We start from the raw sequence: 17,451 nt of genomic DNA on the forward strand, positions 1-17,451 counted from the left end.
GAGACAAATTACATGCTAATTAACCAATCCAACATTGCAGACCTGTTCAGAAAGCTATAAAGCAATTGTGTAAACTCAGTGCTCACTTTTGGCGGAACTCCAAAACTCTTTAGAATATAGGCACAACTACACAGAAAAAAATATGTTAGGGATTGCCGCTGTTATCATTATGTTGTCTGTGTGACAGGCTTTAAATTAAGACACTGCTGCTCCTACTACCAGACTTCAGGCAAGAGGAAGAAGGGTGTTGAGACCCCACTGAATTATCGTGGATTGCATAACACAGAAATTCGTGAGCAATACAGGATTGTCAGGGAAACTCTGGAGGAACTACACAACATCTGCCACACCCAACTCAAGCCCCTGGGAAATTGTGGCAAACCCATTCCAGTGGAAACAAAGGCATGTGTAGCATTACATATACTATCAACTGGTACTTTCGGGAGATACATAGGGGATATATTAGGGATGTCATCTTGTAGAATATTACATCAGTTTTTTAAATGCAATGCTACGGCATGCAAGGGATTATATCTGTTTCTCACATACCCTACATCAGAGAGCAACAGCCATGCAGGAATTTTATGTAATAACACATGTCCCTGAAGTGTTGTGGGCCATAGATGGCACACATGCAGAAATAAAAGCCCTACCTGATGAACAGGGAAGGAGGTACAGCAACAGAAAAGGATACCACTCTATAAACTGTCAGGTTGTTTGTAATGCCCAAGAGATCATCTACAATGTCTATGTAGGTAACTCAGGCAGTTTCCATGACTCACACATATGGCACACTTGCAAGTTGTACACAAGTTTTGCTAGGGGTGACTTGCCTCAAGAGCACCTAATGAGGATGCAGGTTATGTACGGAAGCCCACATAACCCCAGTCAGTAAGGATACAACAAGGCCCACATTCAAACTAGGAGTATCATAGAATATGTGTTTGGATTGCTCAAATCAAGGTTCCAGTGTTTAGACAAGTCAGGGGGTACACTGCAGTATGACCCTGCAACATCTGTCCAAATGTTCACAGTCTGTGCCATGTCATGCAATATAATTGTCAGGAAACACCTTCAACAAGGACAGTGAAGGACAGGACCACAGTTTCAAGGATCAAGGGCAGGGCCAGCAGCAGATATGGTTGAGGAGTCTGAAGGCGAACCACCAGCTGCAGATGGTGCTTGAAGATGGAGGTCTGCACAGTATGCCCTGGCTCTGGCTAAGAGTCAAAGGATAGCATGCCCACAATCACTACATAGTTCAAAGCCTAAGATCCCATGCACATACAAATATGAAAACTGTTGCTCGTCATACTCCATAACCTTTACTTAACAACATGACAGCTGTCATGGTGTAGTGGTTAAATGTTGTGATTATAGTGTACAGGGTCCTGGGTTCAAGACCTGCAGTGGCTGTTTATTTAGGGGTTGGGAGGGTGGCCTAATGGTTAAGGTGTTTGCCTTACAAACACAAGGTGCAGGGTTTGAGTCTCACAAGAGATAACTGGCTAGGCTTAAAATGGCTCGCAAGGTCAGTTAACTTAGTACTAACCTATGAACTATGAGTAAAAACTTTATTGGGGTTGGGAGGGTGGCCTAATGGTTAAGGTGTTTGCCTTACAAACACAAGGTGCAGGGTTTGCGTCTCACAAGGGATAATTGGCTAGGCTTAAAATGGCTCACAAGGGCAGTTAGCTTAGTACTAATCTATGAACCTATGAACCTATGTAATAGCTGTATTCTGATAGCATCAGACAGAGACAACCCCCAGGGATACAATTTGTACCAGCAGTAATAACAAGGTAAGTGCTGAACCTGTAAGGGAAAAAATGTTACATAACAGAGTACTGTCATACAGAAATATGTATATGCCTCCAAGCAGAGCATTTGTCTGAGATGCACAATTATGTCAGCAATAGCTTATATGACTGATGTTTGCAATATACAGCAATGTATTCTACCTAATACTGTGCATGACCATTGTCTATAAACCATGGAACAGGTGAAAAATGCCATCATTTGCACAAGTATAGCAAGAAGCAAGAATGAAGTACCTAATATTCTGACTGCTTTCCTTACAGTACTAGCTAAAGTTTAGTGATGTTCAACAATTACATAAGCATCGTTCACAAATAAGTAGGAACAAGAAATCAAAAAACTTTCTTCTGCAATTCATATTGACAAATGCAGTCTTGTGAGTAAACATGCAGCAGCTATCCACTGTGTGCATCAGACATATATGCAGCACAGTCATCATCATTTGCACAGGATGATGGGGGGTAGCAGGAGGGAATGATGGCTGACACACATAAGAAGTGAATATGTGCGAGTAAGAAACATGTGTATCTATCAAAGTATACAGTGGTTAGGGTCAGTGACAACAGATGTAGCACTCAACAGCACTGTTTAGATAGCTTATAAGTGTGTGAGGTGGTATAGGCAAGTGTTTTGTGTGTGTGTGTATGTGTGTGTGTGTGTGTGTGTGTGTGTGTGTGTGTGTGTGTGTGTGTGTGTGTGTGTGTGTGTGTGTGTGTGTATCTACATGAGCACAGTCAAGTACTGTGGTATCACTACATCCTGGCATCATGGACAGATGTTCATAGGTTAAAGGTATTTACTCACTATTTACCAATATAGTGGGCAAAATTTGGAATAACCTTCCTATTACACTCACATATCTCTCATCAACATCTCTCTTCAAGAAACACCTAAAAGAACACCAATAACTACTCTGGCTCTGTCCCTGTTCAAAACCAGACTGAACCATAGTTCCCCTTGCACTACCCCTATCTTCCCTGCTATGACCTCTTTGTAACTAAACTCCTCAGAAGTCACCTGTACACTATCTAGTGCTTTGTTTGTTCTTTCTTCTTTCATCTATTTCCTTCAGTCTTTCTTCTTTCTACCCCATATGACTCAATAACTCTGAACCCTTGTTTTCTCCTATACTTTTGCCAATTATAAAGTTTTCCTGTGCCTCTATACTTATTTCTTAAACATAAGTCTTATTTTTTATATCTTTTTTCTATCCAAATATTAATCCTCTCATGTGTAGTAATTCTTATAAATATGCTTTTTAAGTATTGAAATTTTAACTATTGTAGACTTGTTTTTATCTATTGTATTTTTAACTACTATCTTTATGTAATTTTACTTAACTCGGAGCTTATCTCCCTGGGCCTCTACTGAAAAAGGATATGTATCTAGCTAGACTAGCCCAGTCAACAAATGTAAAATAAATAAAAATAAATAAATACTAGGCCGATGACCACAAACGCCTTTTTAAGCCTAGTCATGCATCCCACATTTCTGACAAGTTCTGATACCCTTGATAAGTGTAAGCAGGGGCTTGGGAGATGAAACATTTAGAAGCTAGGGTCAGGGAGATGAACCATTTACAGGTTGTCTGAGTACTGTTCCCAATCCAATTGTCCAGGTTGCATTTGAATTGGGTTAGGGAAGAACTCTGCTTCACATGGATGGGGAGCCTGTTCCAGAGATGGAGTAATCTCTAGGATACATACCTGTCTCTCCAGTGGGTCCTATTTATATCACAGGCAAGTTTTAAGTCTTTAGAAATTGTAATTCTGGTGCTGTTTGTTTTGTGGATATAAACTAGGTCCATCAGAGTGGGATCTGACAATCCCCTGTATGTCAAGCATAGATCTCCTCTCAAAAGCCTGTAGGAGACCTAATACTGGGATACAACCTTGAGGTGGTCTGCATAGGACATTTTACTTAAGCCTTGTATTCTTTTAGTGAGGAACCTCTGCAGACATTCCATTTGTTGGATATGTCTGGTTAGGTATATACCAAATGGGGTACTGTACACAGAGATAGGTCTGATGAATGCCAAATATAGTGGAACAATGACTTCCTTGGACTTAGATGCCATACCTTTGTTTATAGGTTGTGCAACATAGAATAATTTCCTCACTACTGTAGACATGTGATGGGCAAAGGCTAGATTACTATCTATGGGTGTCCCTAAGTCCCTGACTACTGGGTCAACTCTAAAGGGTGTGTTGTCAATATGACAGTTACCAGGGGTATATGACTTCTCAAAGGATACTATTATGCATTTCTTGGGATTTATTTTTAGTCCATGACTCTAACAGAAGTTGTCTATGTTAGCCCTTCCTGATGAACATTTGTGTTGGTGTGGGATTCAATGACAGCTCCTAATTTGCAATCATTTGCAAATTTAGACAGCCAGAGATCACTGACATTGGCCTTGACCTCAGAGAAGTAAATACCAAAAAGGAGCAGTCTAGGGACTGATCTCTGAGGGACTCCAGTTGTAACTGGGTTCTTTATAGAGGTGGACTCTCCAATTCTAACTTCCTGGGTCCTGTCTGTGATCTAACTTCCTGGGTCCTATCTATGAGCCATGTATAATAGAGTTGTTACCCCTGACCATGAGAACTACCATTGCCAGGAGTTGTACTGCTATTTCCATGATGCTGGCTAGAAGTCGGGGTGCTACCTGTATGGGAGTGATATCTCCTAGATGAGCTGTCCTCATGATTAGGTCCAGGCCCACCACCCCACAGCCTATTATGTCTGAGTGTGGACATTGTAATCACTGACAGAGCAGTGGAAGTGGTCTCACTATGAGAGCAGAATCTGGCATTTCCATGTGTCTGCTAATAACAGAAGAAGTAGAAGCTCTCTGACCCAATGGATATCCACACTCCCTCAGCACAAGTTCCATCATTGTTAAATACCGCAATACAAGAGAGGAGGAGAACTTTCCAAAACTTTGGATTTTGAGGTGAAGACAAAATTACTTTATAAAGAGACAGTATGCATTCTAAAATTTGGGACTTTTAACACCTTATGGTTTAAACCTTGAATGTAATTGGAAAGCATTTTTATGATTGTTTGAGTCTTTCCATTGGTGTTTTATTTAATGATTTAACTGAAGTGTTAATTGATGCTTTTATATAATATGGTTTGTGTATGAAGTGTTTTATCTCTTAAAGTTTTCAGCCGAGGTGCTAAGACAGTATTAAAGTTTTGGAAAGTTCTCCTCCTCTCATGTATTGTGGTATTTTTTATTATTTTACTTATTGTGGTGTGTTATATCCATCATTGATACTGCCTGATGCAGTGTGTCATTCATCCCGTTTAGGGAGTCATGTACATGGTTCAGGAAGTAATGCAAATCAGAGTGTACAATGTTTGGTGCTCATCCTATCTCCTCTGAGGCCCTGGTGGAAAATATGTGTGCCTTCATTACAGCCTTACACATATGTCTGGTGGCATCTAATGATGCATCAGCATCAGGAGGAGAGTGGACAGCAGGCCTCCTCTGATCACATCTATCAGCCTTCCTGGGTGGAACCTCACCCTCACAATGGCTATGGGGAGAATCAACCAATTCTGCAACCAGAACCATACTACTCTGATCAACTGTGTCATGCTCAACCTGTCCTGTATCAGAGGGCTCTGTGTCATGGGTATGTATATACATGTCGACTTTGTCCAAAATATGGGAAGGGGATGTGGGAGCCCAGTCTTGATGTTTGACTGACCCCTCCGCACTTCCAGACTCTGCCTCTTTTTGTCACCACCATCATCATCATCATCAGAGGCTATTGATACTCTGACATTAGATGGTAGGAGTTCAACAGTGTCGCTGGCAGGTTTACCAATGATAACAAGCAATAAACACAGCAAAGTGAGAAATAATGAAAAATTGAACAAAACTTTGTTATACTAAAGGCATGTTAAACTATAACAAATGCTAAGGCAATATAAATATTGCTCTAAGTTAGACCTAAATCTACCTTATATACACTAAAAGCAATAAAAATGTGTGCGTCCCATGTGAGGATGGTCTTGTAGACTGCAATCCAGATGTTCTGTATGATAGTAAGGGAAAGGAAAGAAGGCTGATAAGTATTGCAGTACAAATGATACAAGTAACTGAGAAAAATCCCCAAGTATTGAAGTGTAAGTATGCATGAAGTTTACTGAAAGACAAAACACTGAAATGTGTACAGAGCTATAAATATAAGCTTGAAGGACAATATCACCAGTACAAGGTTTGTCTAGTATCTTGATGCGCTGGTGCTACTCATGTCTAATTCCTTTTTTCTACTTTATCTTTTCCTCTTCTCATGCAAATGGCCACCACAAACTTCTAAAAACAAGAAAAGTCAAATAATGACAATGAACACAGTTGAGTATTTATTGTAAGGTTACATGAAAAATTAGCTCTTTCATTCCTTTACATAAAAAATTTCTTCAGATTGACAAAACAGAGGAGTTCTTGTCTACTCTCATAGTTCCAAATAGCTCTGTAGGGGGTTCACACATAATCCTTGATGTTGGTGCTGATGTAGACACAGCTTGTCTCAAGCAGAAATTACAGGCAGTGGATGATAGACACAAAGTGTCTCAAGCAGAAATTACAGGCATGCAAAATAAGTGTTATTGTATATATCCTTATATGCTTGTATCTTATAAATCTGATATATCTAGAGCCACTGATAAATGTGAGTTAGACGGCACAGTAACAGAGAAATACAGGTGAGGGTTGGGAGGGTTTCAAATGGTCAGTAGATTTTTACTGGGTACAGTGTACCTATATACGTAGTGTTTACTACACCCATGGTGCACAGCAGCTTGTCAGGGGGATTCAATATGGCTTACATGGTGATTTTATGGTGTCCACATCGTGTCTCAATGTGGACACATGCTTGGGAAAATTTACATTTAGTAAAAGCCATGTAAGAGGCATGCACCCCCACAAACACAGTTAAACACTGTGGTATGCTAATCAGCTGCTTATGCTTAAGCAGTCAAACCTCATCAGGACAGTAATACAGTATAATTCTCTCTTTTGCATGTATTTCTACAGACACATGCAGCAGCTGGAGAAACTGCAAGGCTTTCACAGGAAGATAAAACAGGCCATACAAATCCTGCCATAATATATGTGAATAGATTAAAATCCATGTCACTGTCATCTCTCTGGTATAGGATGAAGTGCCATCTGCCTGGCCTCCAGGCCACTGTCTGACCATGCCTTGGTGGGATGATTGCATATCCAGATATCTGATATAGCTGATGACATCAACAATGTCCATTAAGAATATGGTAATAACAGTGACCCACATACTGTGGTAAAAGGCTCTCTGTAATGTCAAGCAAAAGTGCACACACACACACACACACACACACACACACACACACACACACACACACACACACACACACACACACACACACACACACACACACACACTCACACTCACACTCACACGCACACACACACACACACACACACACACACACACATGCATGCACGCACAAACACACACACACACACACACACACACACACACACACACACACACACACACACACACACTTGACTACAGTGAGAATAGAACCACTACCTAAGTACACAGACTACAGAACACAATATATAATGCATGCACCATAGCACAAGTCTGACTTTTGCAAGACTGCAGCTGAACTTACAGTACATTACATCAGCAGCCCATGTGTATGACACAAGATGTTGGAAGGCCTGCACAGGTTCATTTAACACTACTACCATAATGGCCCTAGGTTCATAGGTTCATAGATGGTTACTAGGATATGGGCCCTAGCACATTGTCAACCCTACCCAAGTTATACCATTGTTCCCTTATAGACCAAGATATGTAGTCCATATTTGCAAATTCATGAACAGTACTGGTTGACCATGTCTAAGAGTGACATAGGTGAAACCCCTGGGGCAAATCTATGATTTCCAATGCAATTGTCTCAGTAACTCTTAAATAGGGTCATTGTGGAGCTCAGTTTCATGTGAATCGGGAGTTTGTTCCATAGGAGTAGCAATCTCTGGGAGACATATCTGTCTCTCTAACATGTCCTGTTGACATTGTAGGTTAGGCTAAGGTCCCTAGAGTGAGTGAGTCTTGTCCCATGTGATTTGAGGAGGTGCAACATTTCCTTTAAGGCAGGGTTCAAGACTGCTCTGTAGAGTCCCACAGGACACCTCTCAGCAGCGTGTAGGGTACCGAATACAGTGACAGGGCTTTCAGTCTTTCCTATAGGTCATGTTTTGAAGGCCCTGGATTTTCTTAGTGAGAAACCTCTGAGGTCTCTCCAGTTGCTGCATGTGTCTGGTGATGTACATGCAAAAGGGAGCATTGTACTCTTTTATTGGTCTGATGAGGGATGAATACAGTGGAGTTATAACATCTTTAGTCTTGGATGCTATGCCCTCACTGATGAGGTGTGCAACATAAAGGGCATTCATTACACTGTGGAAACATGATGATCAAAAGTGAGGTTGCCATCAGTCTACATTCCCAAATATCTCACCATTTGATTAGAACATGGGGGGGTATTGTTAATAGTGTAATTTGCATGAACTTCTTCTTTGCCAAAAGGGATAATAGTGCGTTACTTTGGGTTCAATTTATGTCTGAGGCTTTGGCAACAATAATTTATGTATGTAAGCACATTTTGTAGTATGTTGACATTGTTTGAGGATTCAATGATTGCTCCCAATTTGCCATCATCAGCAAACTTGTGGAGCCACAGGCCATCTTTATTCCCTTGATTTTCTAAGGAATACATTCCAAACAGTAGGGGGTCCAGCACAAACCCTCGTGCTACCTGTGGTGTCCCACGAGGGTCTGTGCAGGTCTGCTGGTAGAGGTGGAATCCCCACCTATAACTGTATGCATTCTGTTGGTGAACCAGTTGGCTACCCATCTAATGACATATATGTTAATCCCAAGGTGGGTGAATTCTGCAGTAATGACTCAGTGGGGGATTGTGTCAAAGCCCTTGGGGCAAGTCAAGATAGGCAGTATGTACTGATTTGCCTTCATCCAGGGCTTTGTTGATACTATTGAAGAATTCAACTAGGTTTAATAAGCATGTTCTGCCCTTCCCAAAGCCAAAGTGGGCCAGGTAAACAGTTCTAATATCACCATTGCCCATGTTGATAAGGTCCAAGATGATTCTCTCCATGGCCTTACAGACAAGTCTGATCAGGCTTATGGGTTTATAGTTTCCTTGGTTGGTTGAGGGACCCCCTTTGTGCATGGGTATTATGGTTGCTGTTTTCCTTCCTGCCAGGAAAAAGCCAGTACTTAGACTGTGGTTGAAGACATTACCCAGTGGTTCTGCTAACTCTTGCTTTAGACTGTTTAGTAAGCACCCTGGAATGTAATCCAGTCCCATTGAGGCTGTATTTTTGGCACTGTCTAGTGTGGTTAGGACCAGTTGTTTGGAGAAAATAGGTAGACAACTATTGATAGGTATGCTGCTGGGTATGATTGCTGGAGACAGGGGAGTGAAATGTTTGCCAGACCTGTGTGTTGACATGTTGGCTATGCTCTCAGGTTCAGTATGAATGAAAACGTTCACTCTGAATTTGATGCAATGCCGGGCCTTTCATTTTACATTACAGACATGGCTAAAGAATGCCTTGCGATTATCCTTAGCTAGGGGTGCTTGTTCTTGCTATGGGGGGGAGTTGGCTGAAGTGTATGTTAAGGTGACAGTGAGTGCACAAAAAGAATTTCAGAATTTACTTTTTAAAGGTTACAGACATGGGGATTTTTCTAAACAAAACTTAGATAAAAAGCTATATAATGAAAATAATTCTATAGCATATTTTTACTGTTTACCCAAGCTTCATGAAAACATGCAATACCCCCCAGGAAGGCCCATTACCGCTGCTACTCATTATTTTTTATGAAACATAGGTGTATTTCTGCATAGTTACTTATTACCCTATGTAGTGAAGCTACCATCATTTATAAAAGATTGTTTTGATTTTTTAGAAAAAATTAAAGCCATTGAGTGGACTGAAGATATGTATTGGGTGTCTGTTGACGTTAAAAGTCCAGACACTTCTATACAACATCAACATGGTTTAGAAGCTACTAAGTTTTTCTTAGGAGACAGTCCACTAAGTAATTATGTATTAGAATTAATAGAATTTTGTCTTACTAATAATTATTTTTGTTTTTGTGAAGATATTTATGTTCAGAAAATAGGCACTGCCATGGGTGCATCATTTGCACCTGCCTATGCTAATCTTTTTATGGGCCTTTATGAGGTGAAATATTTATAAAGACATAATTTTTTTTAGAACTCATGTTGTTTCCTATTATATATAGATTTATAGATGACCTAGTATTTTGGGCAAGGGTGAGATGACTAATTTATCTGCCTTTGTTAAAGATTTAGATGTAAACAGGTTTCAAATAAAATTTGATGGACTTCAACAGGGCCAAACTATAAGTTTTCTGGATATTGATTTAAGAAGTATAGTGGGGGAAAAATGAAAACTAAAATTCATCGAAAGTTTGATAACAGTAATCATTTCTTACATAGAACCACCTGCCATCCATCTCATCTGCTGGATTCTTTACCCTATGGAGAGTTACTGAGAGTCTACAGATCATGTACTGATGAAAAGGAATTATACAAGGAAATGTGTACTTCAATAAATATGTTCTTGAGAAGATGTTATTTCATGAAAGATATGCAGAAGGCACTGGTTAAACTAAAAAATAATTTATTCGTACAAAATAATTTGTCAGCAGCCAGTACCTCTGTTATGAAACACTACAGAAGATATACTGGCAGTAATACTAGACAAGATAAGTTAGAAGTCAGGCAAATGTATATATTTATTTCTTACAATCTTTTTTCTCATGAACATGTTACAATAATCAAGCATTTTTGGTCATTTTTATTTAAATCCAAAGTATTTTGTGATACATTATGCAGAGTTCCTATATTCTGTACACAAGAGGTAGGAATATACAGGACATTATTGTACACAGTAAATTTGTTAAGCTAGTGGATAAGTTATGCAGCACTTTAGGTAAACTGGGCACTAGTGGTTGTACTAGATGCTCAGCATGCAAATATGTTGTTAATTTTTTTAGTTATATCAACAGTGTTCCCTTTAGTCTTAAAGGACATTTTACTTGTGTAATGTTATTTATGTTCTCAGATGCTCCTGCAGTCTCTTTTATATAGGTGAAACTAAGAGAAGTTTTAAATTGAGACTGCAGGAGCACATTATAGACATAAAAATGGAAAAAGTTGCTAGTCCTGTTGCCATGCATTTTAAGTTGTTTCACAATAGCAATCCAGACTCTGCAAGCTAGCATCCTAGAACAAGTTAATTGGGGAGTTGGCAACTCTGAGTTTAAGAATAAACATCATTTGTTATATAAAGAAAGCATTTATATTTTAAAATACAATACTTTAAGCCCTTGTGGACTTAATACTGAATGTTTATGCAAACTTTTGATATAATTGTTTTGTAAGTACAATAGAAATACAGTATTTAATGTTTTAGATAATTAATTAAAAGTGTTTTACAATTGGTAGTTAATGTTTGTATAAAATGGCACTATTTTTTCCTTACTGATGTACTTCTAGAAGGCATTTCTTGCCGAAGCACTAGAGACTTGAGACATTCTTGTTAATAAAGTGCAAGCTGGTGATTTTTATATTTTTTAGGGGCCTTTTTGTCATATTTTCATATTTTTGGGACTTTCTTGTATTTTTATTACTGCTGGGATAGCTTGCAGAATGACCTCATTTCTTGTCATCTGACTCTATCCCAGGTGAAACCCCCCACTGGTGGAAGCTAGAAGTATTTAGCATCTACCTGTGAAAATACATAGACCCATACTTCTCAACCTGGAAACATCAAAAATCTGGACAAGGCCCATGAAAAATAGATACAAATCTGTACGCTGATTAATGTAAAATTTGCACACATAATTACATAACCCCGCCCACTCCAATGGAATTGTGGGATGTCCACTTTCAAATGCAAACTGAAGAACAGAACCAAAATATAGCACCAGAGTCCCCCTGCAGCCATTCCAATATCCCATTACCAAGCTATTTCGCCCCATTTACCATAAACACTAATGTGTGCATACTGCTTTACTTCTACAATGATTATTTGGATTTTATGTTTGCATTTTACACCACAACAATGCACAAAACACTAAGATATCTGGTAAACAAAGCAATACTGTCTCACAATGAAAATAGGCTTGGCATTAAAACTTTTCTGCTCTTGAAACTCAAATTCATTGAAAGAGCACTGAAACCCACACCACATCCAAAGAAAATGCATCTGGCCAGCTCTTGAAACTCAAATTCATTGAAACCCACACCACATCCAAAGAAAATGCATCTGGCCAGTGGTGGATAAAGATTACCTTTGGGCTGTTTTCAAATCATCGGCCACTTGCACACAAAACTAGAAACATACATGTGTTCTTTGATACACCTTCCTGACTTTATTAAATTATATTCATTGTATAATACAGCACACTTGTTAGACTTAAGTAGAGCGCATTTTAAATGTATTGTTTAAACATTTTTCCAGTTAGCAATGAAAAAAAAATGCATGAACCAATAATGACAAAATTGCCCTATCCAGAACATGTCCATCATAAAAGTCTACTTACACACACACACACACACACACACACACACACATATATTTATACATATATTTACTTTTTGCTGTAATCATATTTCTGTATTATTTATTTTACTGTGCTTCATGTAGTTACATTGCAATTTACCTTAAAATATCTTTCCTGTTGTGGTCTGCATCTTTGAACCAGAGCACCTACCCAGTTAACAAATGTATAAATGAAGAAATAAATCCGTATTAATTTGTTTGGTTGTGATGAAGTACTCAGAAACCCTAATCATGACTATAATGTCAGACGGTATAAAAACCCTGCAATTTACTGAACATTTAAGTGCTCACATATTGTGTATGCTACATGTAAACAAAGGTCTGAGAAGATACACCAGTAGTTTATCTGCCTTTCATGTTACATCTCCTTACGATCTGCTAGGTCTTTGGTTGTAACTGCAGCACAGCAAACACCACAGTCACAGAAACTTCCGTTTAATTATTGCAGTATGTTCCTAAAAGCATTAACATCCTTTTGTATGCTAGCAGCTTGTTGCATTCATCTATCTGTCTTTCTATGAATAAATATCTTCTGACATTCCCACAAATTTACCCCTCCAGTTCCATAGTGTGTCTTATATTTCAGAAAGCTTTCCTCTTTAAAATGTTTTCATGTTTTGTAGATTGAATTATACACCATTCTTCAAAGGTCCCGATGTTGCTTCTAGATCAGTTAAGCCTTTTGAAGCCTAACCACTGCAATAAAATTTGTATACTCAGAGTTACTGTATAGAGCAGGTTTGTTTTAGTAGGCACCTGTACCAATTAAAATCTGTTATCAATGTTTTAAAGTTTATTGAATGCAGTTATACCTTTTTTTCTAAAATGTGTTGTGGTCAGCAAAAATCTAAGGTATATCACTTTTTTCTTTAAATAGCACTTCTCCATATAGAAATAGTTTCAAATGTCCAAGTACTTTGCTGGCAGACTAAATGAACACTGGACCTCTGAAGCACTATGGAAACACTTTCATTATAAAACAAACAAAAACAACTATACACTGCCAAATGTTTACTGGCTGATCACGTGTAGTCTGTCAGAGTCATCATCTCAAATTCGTCTGTTGACTTCCTGACAAACTCCCTGACTGGCTGTTAGGCTAAGACAAGAACAAATTAAGTGATCTTTGTGGCAGAGGTTTTTGTCTTGAGTAGGCTGTCAAACTGTCTATACATCATAGATTTCAGATCATGCCATAATTTGAGGAAGTACCGAATGACTGACCCTGTCACCTTCCCATTTCACTGTATTTTGTAAACTCAGTTAAAAGACTGTGCTTACTCACGTTTTATCAGAAGAAGTGTTTCACATTGTGCTGTGTTAGGAATTTAATGCTAGCTGACAGAGCATTTCTTATAAACTGAAAAAGTAGTCAGAAAACGAACCGTGAAAGCACGCACACACAGACACACACACACACACACACACACACACACACACACACACACACACACACACACACACACACACACACACACACACAAAGTAGTACCTTTAGACATCAAGTCTATGGCCGTGCAGCTCGCAGCAGTTGTTACTCCTTGCAGAAATAAAGTCCCATTTTCACAGCAGTTGTTCCTTTCCATTCTCCGCAGAAAGATGATCCATTCAAGCAATAGACAGTACTCCATTCTCTGTGCAGATAGATCCAATCATTCAAAACAGCCGAAAATCAGAAATGTGTGAACGTGAGCCCTTGAGCTCAATTCCAACAGGCTAACGGAGCTGGCATCATCGCGTATGTGATGACATCAGCTCAAAAGCGCGAAAAAGAAACTTTCAAAACAAAAAGTTGGAAAAAATCTGAAATGAAGGGATGCCATTCGGGAATCGTGGCACCCCATCATTTGAACCCCAGAACTCGGTAAAAACCGAGTAATTTGGGACGGTTGGGAGGTATGCATAGACCCCAGATCTCTGTCAAATGGTGAATGTCATAAAGCAAGGAAACACTTCCAAGACAATACAGAAAGCTTCCCATTTTTAAGATAGTGTGTCTCTTTCTGCACCAAATCTGAAAGATAACCTCTTTTTATGGACTGGCCATAAAGTAATTTAATTTCAGCTATTTTTCTGAAGTTAATCTTCTATATCCTAGTTTCCACTGTTAAAATATATGCATCTAAACAATTACAATAATGCAGGTACATTTCTGTTCTATTCCCATAGGGCAGGCTGTGGTTACATATTAAACACTTTGCAAAAATCTTTTCAACACACACACTTCTGTACCAGCAGTTTGATATACACCTGACATAAGTTCTAATACATTTGTAACACAAATATCTTATATAAATCATGTTGATATTCATAAATGACATGACCATTTAGAAAATTCCATACAGCTGGTCTGGCAGTATCTCCTTTCATAAAATTTCTTCCTCTCTCGTAGACTCAAGATAGTTTTTCAAGTGACCCTTGGTAAATGTTGCTTGAGAGGGATAAGCCTATCAGAGAATACCTTACTGCATTCACTGTCACGGGAACCCATCTGCATTGGCATTGCTATCCCCACTGTGGTGCTGCACTGTCATATCATATGCCTGCAACACTAGGCTCCACCTTAGTAACTTGGCATTTTGCTGGTTGGCTTGATGTAGGTATGTTAAGGGATTGTGGTCTGTAACTACAGTGAATTTCCTTCCATACAGATAAGGCTAAAGTTTCTGCCATGCCCACACTATGTCTAGACATTCCTGTTCTGCAGCTGAATAGCATTCATCCCTGGGTTGGAGCCTAGAGCTGAGATATATCACTGGGTGCTCTTCTACCTCTGAGGAAGCCCGGCTGAGCACAGCCCCCACCCCATGGTTTGAAGCATCTTCCTGCACAACAAATTCTTTGCTGTAATCTGGACTGGCTAACACAAGTGGACTACCCAAAGCTCCTTTAAACTTCTAAAATGCCTGCTCACATGCTGGGGTCCACACTACCTTATCTGGCATGTTTTTACTTGTCAGGTCTGTGAAGGGAACAACTATGGTACTATAATTGGGGACAAACTTTCTGCAGTACCCTGCTGTCCCTAACAATGCCCTCACCAGCTTTTTGGCAGGCCATGCTTTTAATTCCTTCCACTTTGACGAGTTCTGGCCTGATGTTACCACTCCCCACTCTATGTCCCAGGTAGGAGACCTCTGCATACCCATCTGACATTTACTGTGCTTAATGGTCAACGCTGTCCTTTGTAGTCTGCTCAGCACCTCCCTGCCATGCTGATGGTACTCTTGAAAGGAATGCCTGCAGATGGCAATATCATTCAAGTAAGCAAGGGCAAACTCTCCTACTCCTGCTAGGATATGATCTACCAGCTTCTGGAAAGTCAGTGGGGCATTTTTCATCCCAAAGGGCATCTTTGCGAGCTCATACAAGCCAAAAGGAGTCACAAAGGCTGACCTCTCTCAAGCACAGGGAGGCAAGGGTACCTGTAAGTGGCCCTTGGTAAAATCAATACTGGTAAAACACTCAGCCTCACCCAGCTGCTCTAGAGCTTCATCTGTCCTAGGCATGGGGTAAGAATCTGACTCTGTGTGACTATTTAATTTCCTGTAGTCCACACAGAACCTGGTGCTGCCATGTACCAGCACCACCGGGGAGGCCCAGGGATTCCTGGACTCCTGGTTTAACCTAGTTTCAATGTTTCTTGTAACTCCTCCCTCACATTCTATTTGACCCTCTCAGGTACCCTATAAGGGGCCTGCTTAATAGACCTTTGGGGTCCTATATCCACATGGTGCTGCACCAGGTGGGTACACCCTGTTTTCCCAGTGAATATGTTCCCAAACTCCTGTAACACTGCTCGGATTTCTTGAACCTGAGTAGGGGATAGCTGATGGGACATTGCTACTCCTTTCACTGAGGTGTTAATCCGAGCCTGACTGAGATCAATCACCAGATCCCTCTCAGACTACTCCTGTCAACCCCTGCAAATATTCACCACAGGGGCCTCTCTATCATGGTAAGGTTTCATCATGTTATTGTGGTACAGTTTGTGCCCCTGCTTCCTGCCTAGCAGTTCTGCCATGTAGTTAACATCACTGACCTTCCTTACCACTTTGAAGGGTCCCTCCCAAGCTGCCTGCAGCTTGTTGCATCTGACAGGAATGAGAACCATTACCTGCTGCCCTACAGCATACACTCTAGCTCAAGCATTCCTGTCATACCAGCCCTTTTTCTGCTGTTAAGCTTCTGCCAGGTTCTCCTGAGCCAAGACCATGAGTTCCCTGAGCCTTGTGCTAAGATTTAGGACATATGCCACAACAGACTCCTTGTTGGATTCACAGTCACCCTCCCACTTATCTTGAATCAAATCAAGAGATCCCCACACCCTATGCCCATACAGCAACTCAAAGGGTGAAAAACCTGTGGTTTCCTGGAACACCTCTCTGTAAGCAAACAACAGATGGAGCAAATATTTTTCCCACTCTCTCTTAAACTGGTCTGCAAATGCCTGTAGCATGGTCTTTAGTATCATACCTCTCAAACTGGAAACATCAAAAATCTGGACAAAGGCCCATGAAAAATAGGTACAAAAATGTAACCTGATTAACATAAAATTTGTATACATAATTATGTAACCCCACCCACTCAAATGGAATTGTGGGATATCAACTGTCAAACACAAACTGAAGAGCAGACAACCAAAATATGGCCCCAGAGACCCAAACCCTGCAGTAAATGGCAACCATTTTCTTTTAAATGTGTAGCAATGGTGTTCACTGGGAAGGGAGAAGAAGATGAACCTTAAGATTTTGTTTTCGGTGACTTGCAGTATGTGGGTTTTATGGTAAAAGTAGGGCATTTAATGGTAGGCAATATTCTAATCTTAACAAAAGAATATTATAGTTTGCTAAGACCTCTAAAAGTCATTCTTCATGACCTACTGATCAGTGGCATAGCTAGCTACAGTTTGTGCCACCCGGGCTGTCTTTGTTGCCCTACCA

Source organism: Protopterus annectens, chromosome 3.part1, assembly GCF_019279795.1.
Source record: "Protopterus annectens isolate FY-2018-M chromosome 3.part1, PAN1.0, whole genome shotgun sequence".
Taxonomy (NCBI): domain Eukaryota; kingdom Metazoa; phylum Chordata; order Ceratodontiformes; family Protopteridae; genus Protopterus; species Protopterus annectens.